The sequence below is a fragment of the Andrographis paniculata genome, unplaced genomic scaffold (genome assembly GCF_009805555.1).
Source record: "Andrographis paniculata isolate CXL003 unplaced genomic scaffold, ASM980555v1 Contig9END, whole genome shotgun sequence".
NCBI lineage: Eukaryota > Viridiplantae > Streptophyta > Magnoliopsida > Lamiales > Acanthaceae > Andrographis > Andrographis paniculata.
The window spans coordinates 3,973,059-3,992,563 of record NW_026137639.1 but is presented as its reverse complement, the minus strand read 5'-3'; the positions used below and the strand labels follow the sequence as shown (position 1 = coordinate 3,992,563).

At 35.1% G+C, this 19,505-nt stretch overlaps 1 long non-coding RNA gene across 1 annotated transcript; it reads right to left on the bottom strand.

Moving 5' to 3' along the window:
- Nucleotides 1-14,169: 14,169 nt before the first annotated feature.
- Nucleotides 14,170-15,483, bottom strand: LOC127244233 (uncharacterized). The gene is made up of 2 exons (XR_007837098.1): nt 15,373-15,483; nt 14,170-14,937 (listed from the first exon to the last, which is right to left on the bottom strand). It is a non-coding gene; the product is annotated as an uncharacterized LOC127244233 (long non-coding RNA).
- Between the last annotated feature and the right edge of the window lie 4,022 nt (nt 15,484-19,505).

The following is a 19,505-nucleotide window of genomic DNA, read 5'->3' as shown; positions in this document are numbered from 1 at the left end:
TTAGTTTTATAAGACACTAATTGAAGTATTTTTGCAATTTTTTTCTTAATTTGTACTATGTTTTGATATAATAATTAATATTCAAATATCAACACTCAAAAAATAAACGAGACGTTTAGAGCCGAACGAAGATAGTGTATATTATTTGTGATTTTAAGTTAAAATCAACATTATTTACTCTATATATTTTTTTTAATAAAAATACACTATTTTTTTTCATTAAACCACTACAAGAAAAAATCAATTTTGTAACAAAATTTTTTTGTCTCTAAATCTACTTTTTCCGTTACTAATGACATTAGAGACGGAATTAGGAATGGAATTACGTTAGCTACATGAACTTTAGGGACGGAATTCCGTTACAAATATATTATTTTTTTGTAGTGAACATAACATAAAAGTACTATTTAAACAAAAATTCCAACCACCACTGTATTTTAAATCAATGTGAAACCATAATCAAACAAAATTCTATTTTTTTTTTTTTTAATTTCGTTTTTCCAAAGTCTTTACCGTGCAACCTTTTATAGTTTAATTTTTATTTTGTAAAATTCATTATTTTATTGCAAATATTATACTTTTTTACAAAATTTAATTCAACTTTTTGTATTTTAACTAATAATTAATTGAGACTAAATTTGCTGAACGAATAGAATATTAACTAGATACATATATAAAATCAAAATAAATGAAGTCACAATCTCCTAAACAGTTTAAAATTCAAATTTTAAATAAATAAAAAAAGTTCGCAACAGCCGGCCTGCAGCATAGATTAGGACTAGTAATTATTGTTTTCACACTTTGAATGCGTCCATAACCACTATCTTGGAAAAAATATATAAATAAAATCAACAATTATTTTACGGTAAGATGTAGAGGTAAGAATTGGTTAGTTTAGATCGAAAAAATTATTATTATTTTTTTTTTGAATTTGAACTATTTGTTTTGGATCGTTCGATTAATTGGTTCGATTTGATCCAAAATCAAATTTATAAATTTTGGTTTCAATTCGGTTATTGTTCTAAATTTTTTATTTTGGTTTACCGAAAAAACTGAATTTTTATAAAATAATAAAAATTATATATTAATAAATAATATATATGATAATTTTGAGTATTTGTATTTAATCGTATATGTAAATTATATATTAATAAATAAAAGTTTGGGTTGTTCGGTGATAAATCAAATCGAAGTAAACGAGTTTGGTTCGGCTTATTTGATTTTGAAAAAGTTTGGTTCAATTTCGATTTCAATTTTTACAAATGAAAATCAATCAAAACTTTAAAATTCAATTCGATTCGAACACCGAATGTATACCCCTAGTTAGATGGAAGTTTAGAAGTTTTTTTTTTTTTTGAAAAAAAAAAAGAAAGAATAATTTGGTATTGAGTTTTAAGATATATTTAAGTGGAAATTTTGTAAATATTATTGTGACATCCCAGCTCTCAAGCCACATAAGGTCGGGTATATCGGGATCGTACGAATCGAGTAGCTCACGAGCCAAACTCGACTCGGCTCATTTATAGAAATAAACGAGCCGAGCTCGAGCTCGATTTTTTTCTTTTATTAGTTCGGCTCGCGAGTAGCTCAATTGAACTAGTTGGTGATAATATATTAATATTATTTATGTATGAATATAATATATATAAGTTTTTATATCAAAATTTATATTTATTATTAAAATTTGAATATTTTATTAAAAAAATTATGAATAAAATTAAATATATTTAATTTATATATTAAAAAATATATAGAATATGTATAAAATTTAAGCCGAACTCAAGTTTGAGCCTAACGAGTCGAGCTCGAGCCACTACTTTGATTCGAATTCTTAGCGACCCGAGCCGAACCTTTACCATTAACAAGTTCGAGTCAAGCATGAACAACCAGTACTCGAGCTTGCTCGGCTCGTTTAACAGCTCTTCTCACAGGTACCCTGAGAGACATCCTAAGGGGTCACCCATCCTCAAATTACTCTAGGGCAAACACGCTTAACTCTACAATTATTTCAGTAGGGCTCCCAAAAAGAAATGTGCACATTGTTAACATGAGTAGTCTATTCAATCTATTTAATCTCTAATCAATTTCAGATAGCCTAATACTATATCATTCATACACAGGAGTTGGCCAAGCAACAACCCAATACCGAGGGTATCACATCCTCCCCCACTTTAGAATGCAACGTCCACGTTGCACCCCAAGGATCGTCAACTGCTAGGCCCCTCCACAGTCAGGTGAACAACCGTAGACTGTCGCAGGTCGGCTCTGATACCAACTGTGACACCCCGACTCACAAGTCACACAAAATCGGGCATGTCGGGATTGTATTATGGCCCCACATGTCAACACAAGTTCTTCTAGCACGCTTTGTCTGCACTCACACACACCCTGAGAGACTGCCATGGGATCACCCATCCTCGAATTACTCTAGAGCAAACACGCTTAACTCTAGAGTTCTTTCAGTAGGTCTTATGAAAATGAATATGCACATTGTTGACATGAGTAGCCTATCCAATCTAAAAAAACCCCATAATTCACCTACATTACATGGTTCTAACTCAATACTGCCTCAACATTTGAGACATCCATAGTTACACCTTTAGAAGAGATTACATAGACAATAAAAAATCATATTACTCAATAAAAATTCACACTTTGACAGCTTAAGAGATAATTGTTTTCCCCTTAAATTCTCTAACACTAACCTTAATTGTTGAGCAAGAGTATCGATGTCAGGAGAATAAATTAAGATGCCATCAATCAAAACTATCACAAAAATGTCATACCATTTTTCGAACACCCGCTGCATTAAAACCATGAATATGGTTAGGGCATTGGTGAGCCGAACGGCAATACCTCAAACTCAAGATATCCATAGTGAGTTATAAAGCTGTCTTCGGATTACTTCTATCCTTTGCACATATCTGGTAGTACTCGAAACGCAATTTTACCTTTGAGAATACACTCACACCTCTCTATTAATAAAAAATTCTAAATCTTTAGTAACATATACTTCTTTCTCACAATCAACTACTTAATTGTTCGGTAATCGATACATTACCTCAAAGACCAATCATTTTTCCATATAAACGGTACAGTGGCTCTTTAAGGTAAGCTACTTGGTCTAATATACCCTCTATCCAACAACTCATCCAATTGCTTATTTAACTTCTGCATCTCAGCAGGAGCCATCAAATATTCCACTTTCAATACTGGTTGTGTTCCTGTTACCAGTTCAATCTCAAAATAAACATCATTCTAGGGGAAAATTTTTTAATCTCGTTGAAAAATACATCCGAAAACTCTTGGACCATGGGAATACTACCCACGCCTAGCCCTTTAACTCTAGCATTACAAAGCAAACACATGTAGACCGTGTTACCTTTTTTTTTTTTACTCCAATGAAAGAGCGCTAAGGCGCTAACAACCTTAGTCTTCGGTGTCCTCAGTTCTTTGCCTCACTATATCCAACGTCTATAGCATCAACTTGCCTATGTGGAAATTCCACTTAAATCTATACCACTATAACCAATCAATATAATATGTCAAGTCTAACTCACTTAACTCAAGTACAAACAAGTCTACAGGGAACTCTAAATCGTCAACTAAAAAGGAACATTATGAATAAAAGTATCGCAAATAAGATTCTTGCCCGAAGGCAAAGCTATACGAACAGAATTAGACTCCAAACTAGATTATCCACATCATATAAAAGCACACAATAGCATATAAGGTCAGAAGGCTCTAATTAATCTAGGATGTTAATTAACCAATAACCGAGTAAACATATTTGCAATGAAATGCACAATAACCAAAAATAAACTTTCATGATGCATGCTATGCACAATTTTTAAAACTGGGTGTGGCCTTTTACTTAAAACAAAGCTTTGATACCAATAGATGTAACACCCCCAAAAATTCAATGGGAATGTCACATGCTGACACCGAAACAACAACACATATAGATGTACCGTGTCTTGATGCCACGGCTAAAACATAATAAAAATAAGTACAAACATTTTATTTTTTGCGAAAGTCATAAAATATTTTTACCAACACCCACAATTACATTAAAGTATGCAATTGTAGAAGGTCATGCATGTTTGATAATAGTTTATCCTGATGATGAATCAAGTCGATGAAGATCTATATTTCAACTCTGCATGGAAGAAAGTAATAACATTAGCAAGAGCTGAGTAAGGAACTAAATATACAATGTATGAAATAAATTATCGACAATAAGTGTTATCCAAGCAATAACTACAACTATCCAAAATCCTTGGCTCACTCAATTAATCAATCAATTTTCCAAGTAACCGTTAATTCTAGTCAAATCTACGGCTCACACAATTATTATGTAACTTGTCAAAATGGCTAAATCTAGCTACATCTATGGCTATCAAATTTAACAATCGACTTTCTAATAAATGGATAAGTCTAGCCAAACCTATGGCTTATACAATTTATCAATAAACTTGTCAATCAACGGCTATGTATAGCCAAATCCAAGGCTTATACAATTTACCAATCGACTTGCCAATCAACAGCTAAGTATAGTTAAATCCACGGCTTATACAATTTACCAATTGACTTGTCAATCAATGGCTAAGTTTAGCCAAATACACTGCTTCTACAATTTACCAATCGATTTATCAATCAACGGCTAAGTCTAGCCAAATCCACAGCTAATACAATTTACCAATCGAATTGTCAATCAACGTCTAAGTCTAGCAAAATCCATGGCTAATACAATTTGCCAATCGACTTGCCAATCAACGCTAAGTCTAGACAAATCCATGGCTTATACAATTTATCAATCGACTTTCCAATCAACAACTTAGTCTAGCCAAATCCATGAATTATACAATTTATCAATCGACTTGTCAATCAATGGCTAAGCCTAGCCAAATCCACGAGGTACAATTTATCAATCGACTTGCCAATCAACGACTAAGTCTAGACAAATCCACGGCTAATTTAATTTACCAATCAACTTGCCAATCAACAGCTAAAACTAGTCAAATCCATGGTCTATACAATTTACCAATCGACTTTCCAATCAACGGCTAAGTCTAGCCAAACCCACAACTTATACGTTTACCAATCGACTTTCCAATCAACGGCTACGTCTAGGCAAATTGACAGCTAATACAGTTTATCAATCGATTAGTCAATCAACGACTAAGTCTAACCAAATCCAAAGCTAATACAATTTATCATATACACTATATACCACAAGTCACCACATATTATGAAGACATAATCATGACAGTCTATTTATTTCAAACGTGCATAATTTAACTCCTTACCTTAGTCATAGACTTATCTCACCTAATAAAAACATGACACAACCCCAAGCTGGCCGAGACCTCCGGAAAATCTTAAAGCACAATAAAGACACGAACATCAAACAACAATAATGCACAAAAGTTGGTAACTCGGATAAAAAATCATACACACGGCGCCCAAATGATCCTAACTCAATCCAACAATTACCAAAATCATTCACAAGGCTTTAGAGTACTTTTGTAGATTATTTTCAAGTCAAAAGTCATTCAAACAAGGCTGAAAAATCATGACACGTCTCAAACGACGTTGATTTTACAATTTCCGAATCTCAAATTGTATAATTAATGTTCAATTGCAATAATATGTTGAAAAGCCCCATCAGTTACTACTCTCACATGCCAAATTAAGCTTAAAACCCTAATTTAGAAATCAATTTGGGAAAATCACACTTAAAGTCAATTTCTCAAAATTGCATCAAATTCAATCGGTAATGGAAAAAAGAAGGTTCAAATAGATCATTTACTAACCAAAACCAAGACAAAATCGACATGAACTCAAAACATCCCATTCCCAAACTGAAATTACACCATTGAAAGAGGAACAAAGCTTGGATAATACTTGTGAATGGAAAGGATATCCAAAATATAAATTAGTTGAAATATTTACCATAAAAATTGACATGGAATGAAATAGAGTGATTTTCTAACCTCAACTTTATCTACGGTTGGAGGACAAACTGAGGGAGAAAGGGGGGTTGGAAGAATTTTTAATCCGTTAAAATATGCAAAACACGCTTTTTAAAATCGTTTGGTCGTACGGTCACCATAAAATCTGGACATTAAAACACGGTTTGGGTTTTAACTCACTCGTCCGACCTCCGATTGACCTATCGTTTGCGGAAATATATAGCTAACTTAAATTACTATCTATCTGTAAAATTTCAGATCAATTGGATCTATACATGATTTAGTAAATTTTAGAAGTTAACAGTTGTGACATAAACTCTTAGCATACAATTTTTTACTAAATAAAACATATCTTTTTTATCCAACATATCCTATCTAATGATATCAAATTCACCACAATAAATAAAAACTCAAAAATATGTATCCGATCAAAATGAACATATCGACAAGAGTTAAAACAATCAAATTCATTAAACATTTATGAAATTATTATGTTACAGGTTGGGTATTACATCCTAACCGCCTATAAAAAGATTTCGTCCCTGAAATCAATCTGCCACTCAACAACACGAAAATAAATAAATAAATAAATAAAATTGATAGAAATACAATAGACGCAATCATGACCCCTCAATCAATAACATAATCCACTCTCAAACTCCGGGATTTAGTATTTCCTCACCAACAACAATGCAACAAAAACAACGAGCCAAAAAAATATCATATCTAAGCTCAAATCAATAATTCAAATGTTCTGATACCAACTATGACACCTCAGCTCACAAGCCACGCAAAGCCGCTATAATACACCTCGGTCCTGTACGCACCCTTGGAGCATCTCCGACCGATTATAATACCCTGCAAATTAGGCTCAACAAGGCAAGTCACACTAGATGAACCATGTGTGGCAGGTGGACCTAGAAGCGTCGGAGTTTAAACCCATAACCTTATTGTCACAAGTTCACTCCCCACGCCAACCGGACATCCTTGTGGGACCAAATCACAAGCTTATATTATATGTGTGCTCGGATAAGGATGTTGCCAAAATCATGCTAAATTATATTTATTCAGTGTCCTAAAATAGCTTGATTTATGCTACAATAATATATTAATTTATATATTTAATGTATAAATATATCAATAATAATAATAATAATATTTTTCAAGAGAATAATGTGTAATTTTAGCAAAAAAAAATAATACATATATTTTTTCAAAAATAATACATATGTTCTTTAAAAAAATTAATATATTATATATAGTCATTTTTTATAACGATATTAGACAATTATTTCCCAGAATAAAAATACAATGCTACATAATCCATATTAATAAGAAAAAGAATAATCAATATACTATAAATACAATTAGTTTAAGAGAAAAATAATATAAGTATAATAAATATATATAATTTTATTTATAATATTATAATTTTTTTTTATCGAAAAGATAAGTAGTATATATAATATTATAATATTTTAAATTAGTAATTTCAAGGAGTACTTTTTTTTTTAATCGTATATAATATTATAATATATTCAATATTAAAATATATATAATATACTCTTCCTCCTCATTCTATTGCCAAAAACTTTTTAGTCCAATAATTAAAAAAAGTGTATTAAAAAATAGTTTTTTGGGTTTAATTGATATAATAATTGTAATAGAGTGATATATTTTTATTTATTTAATATTTTATGGATAAAATAAATATAAATTAATTTTAACGCAAATAATTTTATATTTAAACATTATTGGTGTAAGTATTTGTAAAAATACTAAAAAATAAAAAATATATATAAATATTAATTTGAATTATTTGTAATAAATTATCATTGTAATGATTTAAAATATAAATAAAAAATGTATTTAGTTACACTTTGTTCTTTCAATACTTATTTTCAATTGCGATTCAAAAAAATAATAATAAACAACACAAAATATTTTCTACAAAAATCAGAAAGTCAAAAAAACTTCAAATACCCATTCGAAAAAAAATATATATATATTCAACTTAAAGTAATACTCCCTCCGTCCGCCTCTAAGGGTCACATTTATCTTTTGCGTCATTGTACTTAACATTAAAAATATTCTTATATTTGTATAATTTTTTATAAAAATGTGTTTCTATTAATATTATAAGACACTAATTGAAGTATTTTTGCCATTGTTTTCTTAAATTGTACTATGTTTTGATATAATAATTAATATTCAAATATCAACACGCAAAACGTAAATGAGACCCTTAAACCGGACGAAGGTAGTATATTTTATATTTTTAATACAATTCTCCATACCACATGACAAAAATCAATTCATATAAAAACATTGCATGAACGGATATTTTTTCTTTGGGTAAACTGATTTTTTAGTTCCGTAACTGTACCCCTTTATCGTTTTAATCTCGTAACTGAAGGTTGTCTTAAACTAGTCCGTAAGTAAAAAATTTTCGCAATTTAATCCTCAATGTCTATGTGGCACTATCATGCCATGTGGCTGACACGTGTCCGCCACGTAGATTATTTTTATTTTTTTTTAAATATAAAAAATTACAAATATAAAAATAAAAATAAAATATAAAAATAGAAATAAAATTAAAAATTAAAAATAAATAAAATAAAAAATAAAAATTATCTATATGTCCGTCAGCTCTATGACTTTTTAATAATTTATATATTAGTATATTTTTTATATTTTGTATTTTATTTTTAATATAAAAATATAAATTATCCACGTAGCGGCTACGTGGCGCTGACCCGACGGATATGTGGATACATTTAATTTTTTTGTTTTAATTTTTTTAATTTTAATTTTTGTATTTTATTTTTTACCAGCCAGCCATGCCACATAGGCATTTTGAGTACTTAATTGAGAAAACTTTTCTCTTCGGAACTATTTTAAAATAGTCTCCAGTTACGAGACTAAAATGATAAAGGAGTCCACTTACGGGACTAAAAAACAGTTTACCCTTTTTCTTTTTAACAATATCAAATCAAATTTCTATTTTTTATTTTTATATTATAAAATCAATAATATATTCGAAACATCAATATTTCTTATATTATATTAAATAACCATTAAAAGTTTTTTAAAAAATTATTATTCAAAATTTGAAATCAAAATCCAAAATTTTAACAAAAAATATGGTTAGTATTTATTAATTATGAAATATATTGTTTAAACTTGTTAAATTAAAATTATATTTATTTTAAAAAAAAAAATCAGCTCGGCTTGGCCTCACTCGAATCTGATTTTTCGATGTTTGAGTTAAATTTTCAGATCATACCTATTTTTGTTTATTATAAATAAATATAACTAAAAATATGAATGACTTAGTATGATATACCGAAATATCGAATCATATCTACATTGTTTTGAAACTTTCGTTCTATTAAAAAATAGACTGATATCGTACCAAAAAATCAGTATACTAAAAATTTGGTAACAAATATATATACCATACCGTACTAAAAATTCTGTATACTGAAAGTATCAGTATATACTGTTTCATACTGAAATATCAATATGAAAATAATTTTATAATTTAAGAAAAAAATAATTTTTTTATAAATGTATAGAAATATCGATATATACCAATATATCAAATACTAAAATATCAACATAATATATATTATTTTTTCGTTGTATACCGAAATAATTTTGGTAGTTCGATATATATTGATAGTGTCAAATTATATACTAATATCGTATAAAAAAATTTGGTATAATATCATATGAAACTGAAGTTTTTAGCATACCGTAACTTTGTGATTTTTGGTGCTTTTTTTTTCAGTATGATATGCAAGATATTTCGATAATTCGGTATTTTTTTTACTTCTAATTAAAAATAAATTATTGAAATAATTATGGGTAAAAATTTCACAAAAACTTCTAATATATTTCACTTTTAATATTATAAAATATACAATATAACAAACATTCACAAAATTGATAATATCTATTTTACATTCATAAAAAGTCAAATTATATACTAATATCGTATAAAAGTTTTTGGTATAATATCATATGGAACTGAAGTTTTTAGCATACCGAAACTTTTTGATTTTTGGTATTTTTTTTTTTTTAGTATGATATGCAAGATATTTCGATAATTCTGTATTTTTTTACTTCTAATTAAAAATAAATTATTGAAATAATTATGGGTAAAAAATTCAACAAAAAACTTCTAATATATTTCACATTTAATATTATAAAATATACAATATAACAAACATTCACAAAATTGATATTATCTATTTTACATTCATAAAAAGTCAACAATTCAATACAGAATATTATTATTTATTTACCGATATATTTTCACCTACCTAACATAAAAATATTTCAAACTTACAAAAATAAATAAATACATCCTAAATATATTGATTTTAGTTAGTTGAGATTTAATTGTTATTAGATTTTTTAATTATTTCCTTTTATATGAAAGTGGACGGAGGGAATATTAATCATTTTGCGACTAAGCGCGAATGCCCTTATTGTTTACCAGTCGTATATGTTTATTAATTAGAGTGTGGTCTTTTATCAAATTTTTATTATTTATTAAATTATTTTTAAAAAAAATACTTTATAAAATTAAATATTTTTATATTATATTAAAAATTAATTTTACATTCAAAATATTACATCAATATCAGACGTGTATTGTTAGGAAAATAATTACTTGTTTCTTGATCAATTGTAGAAACACGAAAACATGGTCGATCAACAGAGACTGTAATTGTGTTTATTTAGGTTTCAATTAAGAATTAAAATTTCTATCATAGGAAAATTCAACTAAATCAATTAAAGAGAGAAATAAAAACGAATTTATCAAAAAGTAGAACGCTCTAGTCCAAGGGTTGGATGAAAAATTAGATAATGGTTTTGATCATTGAATTAAGTAATCTAATAAATCTATTGATAAATTGGTTATAGGTATTCGATACGATCGAACACCCAATTTCTTCTAATTTTGTCGGTGGCAAAGGTACGACCAATTGACTACTCTCTAACCGAAAATACTAAACTAGGTACGACCATAGTAGAAATTCTTCAATTGAAAATAGCACAATTAAAACTCAATTTGAATATTTAATCAATTACGAAAGATTTTCTATTCGATCATGCAATTCCTAGGCTAAGCGCATTAACTTATTTACTATTTTATTGAATAAATACAAAATTATGGATGCAGTTATTCAATTAGCACACAATCAATAGACAGACTTAAAACTTGGCCACAATAATAAATCGCATCTAATTATTGTAAATACGGTATATAGAAATCGCACAAATACCAATTAATTGAAAGATTCGATTAAAACCAAAACTATCTCACAAATTCATAATCCAAAAAATTCAATCAAAGTTTATACTATAATAAGAAATTAACTACTAAACATATGTACACTCCAAAATTTGATCATAAGGGCCGGCCCAAGCTGGAGCCCAACCGAGGGAGAATACAAAGGCCCAGATTAGTAAAATGCGTGGTCAACGGAGAAACGGATAAAGCATAATTTGAAAAAAGAGTTTGGGGAGGTTGGAGAAAAATAAGGGATAAGAGCCTTATCCGAACCAAGTTTAGGGAATAAAAATGAGGAAGTTGAGACGCCATTCAAAAGCAATCACCTTCTTATGCATTAATTTTTATTCTTTCTGCAATTTAATTTCCTGCATTACTTTCAGACTTCTACAGTTTTTTTCCGTTAATTCCAATTTAATTTTTCAGCATTCATTCCAATTTTACCTCCTTCCTTCGTTAGTTTTTCGGTTATCGCGAGATAGCCCGGATCCTTTCTTGAGGAGGCCGGGGAACCCTACGATTAAATCAATTCCGACAGGCTTTTCCGATTAAGCCGTCAGTGGCGATTTTTCGACGACAACAGATTGGCACGCCCAGTGGGACACCGACGTCTCGCGACTCTTACATGCAACTTCGGAAAAGGAAATTGACGCCGCCGACAGTCGTAGAGATGTCAAAGAATAAGGAAACAGTCGGCGACTCTTCGTCGCATCCTGCGCACGAAGTACCCCCACGGGATGCGACCGCCGCCACGGTCGGAGGGTCTGATCCCATCGTCAGCCTCCCGGCCAGCGTGCTCCGCGAGCAAATTCGGGGAGAAATCCAATCTTCCTTCCACGAATCTTCTCTGGAAATATCCAGATACATTACGGATGTGCTCAAACCTATCATACGAACAGAATTCGCACTACTCCGGGAAGAAGAACTTCGAAAAGGCAAGGCTCCCATGACGGGTTCCGAGTCTTGGCCAAATCCTGTCTTCTCGGCTAATCCCGGAGCAGCGTCCCAGGCGCTCAGTTACGGTCATGTTTTGATCCTTGGGAAAACTGGATCCGGAGAACCTCCGGCAACCATCCGCAGGCTTGGGAAATCCAGCGCGGTAACAGGGCAGACCATGACGGGGCAGCCCCAGGCAGGAGGGAGTGCGATGACCTTCGGGACAGTGCTGCCCGCCTCGAATTGGCACCCGAACTTCTCGACAACAGGGACGGCGTTGAACATGCCGCCTCCTGTTTCAACCCCTCAGGGATATCCGATAGCCGACAAGGAATCGGCAACCCTTTGGGGGCAGGGCCGTCCGCAACTCCAGTACCTTCATTTGCCCCAATCTCTACAGGGACAGCTTGGGGATTAGAAGGTGCTGGGGGCAGGCCACCGCTGCCGACGGATCATTTGTTGCTGGTCACGAACCGCAGCGAAATTTTGAATTTACTGCTCAAGCCAACCCCGGTAATTTTCCGATACAGCAGACACCAGCAATGAGGGAAAATTTAGAGGCTCCTAGGTTTCGCTTCCCACCGAAGGAACCGATCCCCCAAGCTCCTCCACAGCCGATAATCCGGAACCCACCACCTATCCAAGCACCTCCAGAACAGGCTGGGGGGCAGGCGGAAGTGGTACCACCGCTCCTGAATCCTCAGGCAATCGAAGATGCTATACGAGGGATTTAAACGGAGACCCCATACGCTTACCGGCTAGACCTCATTACCAACGTCCTTTCCCGGGGTATATTCCTCTGGATCATCCACTACCTCGCAACGCTCAGATCCTGAATTCACATTATTCTCAGGAGAAGATGCCCGTTCTACGATCGAACACGTTAGCCGATTCACGGCTCAGTGCGAAGGAGAGTACGGAAACAACGATTGGTACAAACTCCAACTCTTCTCTTTGTCCCTTACAGGTCCAGCTTTTTCATGGTATACCTCGCTACCTCCGAATTCCATTCGCACCTGGGCGGACATGGAAAGAGTCTTCCACGAACGATTTTACAGTCCGTTCCCAGAAGTGACTGTCTCGGACTTGACTAATTTACGACAACGAGGAGACGAATCCATGGAACAGTTTCTGGAGCGCTTCAGAAGATCAGAAACTAGGTGCCAAGTCCGTATTCCAGAGAATCAAGTGGTTAATATGGCCATTGATAATATAACGCACCAGCTACGGGACAAACTCGCTCTCCAGGAATATCACTGTAACACCCCCAGTTGGCTCATACTGGAAATGCTACCGCCACACTGCATCATGAGGTCGTCACCTCCTACTTCGGGCCCCACAACACAGTGTTAAGGCTAAAATTAATTATATAAGCATTTTATTATTCCCAAAAAAACAAGTTTATAAATATTTACAAAAACATACTCCCAAAACGGGAGGTTTTTCTAGTTAGAATTTACATATAATACATCAGATGCAGTTCACTCATTCAGCCCGTCTTTCTATCTCCCGAGACGTCCCCTGTCCCGGAGGTGCCATGCGTACCTGAATCAAATATTTTTCTTAAAAGCAGTCTAGAATTAAATCCATTTTAAGAACTAACATAAAATATGCCATGTCATGCTCGAAAATAGAGTTTAATTTCCGTCATTTGCAAAATAAATGCCATGCCATGCCCATACTGAAATAATGTAACAATAATGTCAAAATCGACAACTCATGCACATATACCCATATACATATGTCAAAGTGAGCAGCCGGAATAACCTCGGCTCCATAATAACAGCTCACTAGACTATCATCAATAAATAGCCAGAAAATCCTCGGCTCAAGGAAGGACCTGGTAAACCCATAATAATATAACGGTCACCCGGTCACTCCCATATACCCACCATACGACTCCCGCAATCAATACATGGATAGTCGAACGTTGTCGCCATTAACCACAAGACACCCCATAGTCTGTGATAGCGAAGATAGGACCCTCCTGTCTAGCCCTACCCCGTGTAACGTAGTAGAATCCGTGCAACCTGGAATCACCCGAAGGAAACCCGGAAACTCTACTCCTCCTCGCACGCCCTAACGGGATCGCGTTTGGAGTTTGGCATCTGATCCTAAACTACCGGTAGACCTCACTAGTAGCTACTCCAATGAGTGGAACAACACCGAACCCGAATGATTAGACCAAATACGTCTCAACTGCAATGGGTCTAATCCCTGAATGACCGTGCGACTAAGTCACCCAGTTGCCCGACTACTATCGTCCACTATCGCCAAAGTGTTACGGTACATCGGGGTCGAATATCCTAACCCCAGATGATGCCCTCGCCTAGCACTACCGCACACGGCGACTAAACGATAGATCCATAAAACATATCCGATAAATCGTGCAATGTGTGCAGCATGTCAATAAGTGAATTTAATGAAAAGGGCTGGTGAGACGGCCCACCTATCCTCCTTTTTATAAATTCACCAACACGATCAAATACGTATATCAAATATCGTAAAACGAAGTTTCACACATGCATATACACACACATATATACATATATAGATGCACTGACCAAATGATTCCACATAATATCATATCAATATCAGAATCAGAATCACATGCAACATAAATACCTAATTTCTTAAAATTAGATTTAATTCCCTACTGCTTACCTCCTACCGATACTTTCTGGATTTTATAACTTCACCCAAATCTCCTCCAACGTACACCTGTCCCATTATTTACTCAAATCAGATGAGCTTTATGCTTATTCTCAGGAGCTACCTGCTTATTCAAAAGCTAATTTCTATAATTAACTCGTCGGGCTCCAAACTTTTATATTTAGTAGAATATGATATTCTAGCTATAAAATCCTTCTACCTCATAATATTTATATTGCCCGATTATTAAATAAAAATACGCAAAGGTATGAACAAGCAGGCAGGTGCGATATACTGCCGTTTTTTTATTCGACTTGGATTGGTACGAAATTCTCAAAATATAATGTCGGTGCTACGAATAGGCTATTAGCTAAAGAAATTCATCGATTAAATAGCTAAATAGCCAATTTTGAATTTTTGAAGAATTTCTAATTTAATACTCCAATATCAAAATTCGTATTAAAATTTATAATCGGACTCTACGAATAGCAAGGAATACCATACCCAAGTCGGAATTGGAATCGGACGGCTAAATCTTTTTCTTTCTTTTTTTTTTTTTTTTTCTTTCTTTCTCCTTCTTCTTCCTCCCTTCCTTCTCCTCCTTTGGTTCGTTGCTGCTGCTGCGTTGGATTCTTTCTTTCTTTTCATATTATATATATATATTATATTATTATTATTATTAAACGTAATATATTATTATTATTATTAAACATTATATATTATTATTATTATATTATTATTGTTATTAACGATGATGATAAGGTTCTTATCATCATCTACTATATTATTATTATATATATATATTATATTATATATTATATATTATATTTATATTTATATTTATTTTTAATTTTATCGATATTTATCCATTTAACAGTCTATTTAATTATAACTAATATACAAAATTGGAATATAATTTATCCCAAAATATTAGTTTCTTGATTCCATTACTATTGTCAAATATTTATTTGCTATAATAATATTATTTTATACATTCCGAAATCGGGGCATTACAATCACGATTTCCGAAAGTTGACCTCCAAAGCTGTAAAGGCTGAATATCTTGTAAGGGAGGCCCAGGCGGCGCGAAATCAAAAGTTTCGGAACACAAACCATTCTGTTTTTACCCCAGAGGAGATTCTCGAGGAGGCAGAGGAAGGAGAAGATACCTTCCTAGCGGAAATCACACAAGGGAAAGAATACGTGTGTCCAGCCGTTAAACCCCCTCAACGGAAAGACGTCAACCCAAAGCTGTCCTATTCTTTCGATATTGCAAAAACCAAATAGATCTTCGAGCATCTGCTGAAAGATAACCAGCTTCGCCTTAAAGGGGGACACATGATGCCATCCTAAAAAGAGCTCAATGGAAAATCATTTTGCAAATGGCACGGGTTATATGGTCACCAGATTGGTAATTGTATCGCTTTCCAAAATGCGGTTCAGAAAGCAATCAAAGAAGGCCGCCTCAAGCTGGCCGAGAGACCTGACATGAAAATAGACACAGAGCCGTTCCCTGTGCCGATAAATGTCGCCGGAATGCGTCCCGCTAGATCCAAAAAGGCCAGATCAGAGTTTGGAACAGGCAGCAGGGGAACAGGCCATAAAAAACCAGTATTCGAGAGACTCAGAAGGACAATCAAACCTCCGAGAAGGAATTCAGTGTGGGATAGACTTTCTCCCAAAAATACAGTCGCTGAAGTAAGCTTTGAAAAATTAGGGGAAATTTGGCGAGTGACGTCCGTAGATCAAGTGGTAATTACACCCCACCAAACTCGACATCCTGGAAAGGCTTCAGTCGACGGGAGTTGGGCACGAAATCATAAAGACCGGCCGAACCAGCTCCCTACCAGAACTCAAAAAAGAAGGGCCCAACGACAGCGTTTAGCCGCTCGCCTTGAGCAGCAGGCTGGAAGGCAGCAAGTAGTTCGTCATATAAAAGATACTAGTGTACAAGGCCAACAATCTGGAGGGAAGAAAGAAGAAAGATTAGATATGGACCCTGAGGATCTGCGCCATCACATCCAAACTCGGAAAGAATTGAGGCCAAGAGGAGTCTTTTCAAGGGTCGAGTTTCCCCAAGAGACAAATTTCACAGTGACGATTGGGGAAAAACCGATATCCGAAGACGAACCTAAGATTGACGCCCTCATGTACGACGAGGCCTCAGAAACCACTCTAGATATTATTGCAGACGACGGAGATCTGGAACAATCTAAAACCGATCTCGAAGTCGGAACAGTTGGCATATTACCTCGAGGGTTTGAGGCACCTTCATCCCAGTCTGATTTCCTCCAGGGGATATCCTGCTGGAAGAAGTCAGCCCATTGTATTGGGCAGAACAAGAACAGAACGCTTTAGGAAAGCTTCCAGACCCAGTGATTTTTCAGAAATTATCCGATGAGGATACCCGACACCTTAAATCGTTGTTTCTTACCGTTTATCTCGATGGAAAAACAATTAGTAAGGTCCTGGTGGATGGGGGGCATCGGTCAATATCATGACCCTGCCCACTTTGAGAAAGATAGGAAAAAATCGAAACGATCTAGTTCCGACATCATTGCGGACAACCAACTTCACTGGTAATGCACATACAACTGCAGGCGTTTTAGTAGCGAAGGTAACAGTTGGGACCAGAACGGATCAAATGGCCTTCTTTGTCGTCAAGGGGAGGCCAACCTACTCAGCTATTCTTGGGAGGGACTGGATTCATACCACCCAATGTGTGCCGTCTACTCTCCACCAGAAAGTCATGTTCTGGAATGGGAATCACGTTGAAACTGTGGAAGCCGAAACCGATCCTCCCATGGAGGTACATTCAGCTGAAGCCGTTTATTATTCTCCGGAAGTTTACCCACTTTCTATGATGCTGGAGGACGCAGAAAGATGGAAGAAGTGTAATCTAACCATAAAAGGGTTCGAAATCACAATAGAGGCCGACGAACGGCCTGACGACGCAGGCAGTCGTCATGTCTGACAACCTAATTATACGAGAGTGGGAGGCAAGGGCAGGCAGATCAGGTTGTCCATTTATACAAGGAAGTGATCTGGCCGCCCGATTGCCTGATAAGCAGGCAGGAGCGGTTCCCGAACCGCCTGCGTACGATCAAAACAAAGAAAACGTTCAGCCGTCGATCCAGAGGGCTACCCCTTCTTTCGAAGCTCAAGATCCTCTGGAAGAGGTTAACTTAGGAAGTGATGCAGCGCCACAGATGACAAGGATTAGCACCTTACTAGGCGGCAGCGCAAAAAAGAAACTGGTCGCTCTGATCCGTGAATTTAGAGACTGTTTCACATGGGATTACCATGAAATGCCAGGGTTGTCAAGAAGGCTAGTAGAACACCGATTACCCATCAAGAATTCATGCCGCCCCCATAAACAGGCCCCTAGGCGTTTCAACCCAGAACTATTGCCGAAGGTAAAAGAGGAGGTCGAAAAACTTCTCAAGGCTAATTTCATTCGAACATGCAGGTATCCAAAATGGATCTCCAATATCGTGCCCGTGCCGAAGAAAAATGGGAAGATCCGCATTTGCATTGATTTCTGAAACCTCAACCTAGCGACTCCAAAAGACGAGTATGTAATGCCAATCGCCGATATGCTCGTAGATTCTACGGCGGGATATGAAATCTTATCATTCATGGATGGATACTCGGGATACAATCAAATATACTTGGCCGAAGAAGAGACTCATAAAACGGCCTTTCGTAGCCCCGGGGCAATCGGAATCTTTGAATGGATAGTCATGCCTTTTGGGTTAAAGAACGCCGGAGCCACTTACCAAAGGGCGATGAACGCCATTTTTCACGACCTGATTGGCACTAGCATGGAGGTGTATATAGATCATGTAGTCGTGAAGTCCCGAGCCTTCGCTGATCATCTACTGGATCTTCGCAGAGCCTTCCTGCGAATGAGGCAGCATAACCTCAAGATGAACCCGGCCAAATGCGCCTTCGGAGTACAAGCAGGAAATTTCTTGGGGTTCTTGGTGCATCAAAAGGGTATCGAGATTGATAAAAACAAGGCTAAGGCTGTCCAAGACCTCGGGCCTCCTCGCAATATTAAGGAATTACAAAGCCTGATGGGAAAAATCAATTTCTTGAGGAGATTTATCGCCAACGCCGCTGGCAGGATGAAAGCTTTTTCTGCATTATTACGAGGAAGGAAAGACGCATTCGAATGGGGAGATGCCCAACAGCAGGCCCTGGACCAGATCAAGCTGGCGTTAACATCTCCGCCGGTGTTCATGCCGCCGATCCGCAGAAAAGGACTAAAGCTGTATATAGCCGCAAGAGACGATACAATAGGTTGTCTTCTAGCTCAGGATGATAACGAAGGTCGGGAACGTGTTGTTTATTATCTTAGCAAGACCCTAAATGAAGCTGAAACTGGGTATTCAGGCATTGAAAAGCTTTGTTTATCTTTATATAATGCCTGTACAAAATTAGAATTTTACCTGCTGCCTGTCGAAACTACAGTTATATGTAAAGTTGATCTCCTCCGCTATTTACTAAACAGGCCAGTCCTTCAAGGCCGTTTGGTTAAATGGGCGCTAAAATTAACATCGTTTTCATTAACATATCAGCCCCTCAAGGCCGTCAAAGGACAGGCCATTGCCAATTTTTTAGCCGAACATCCA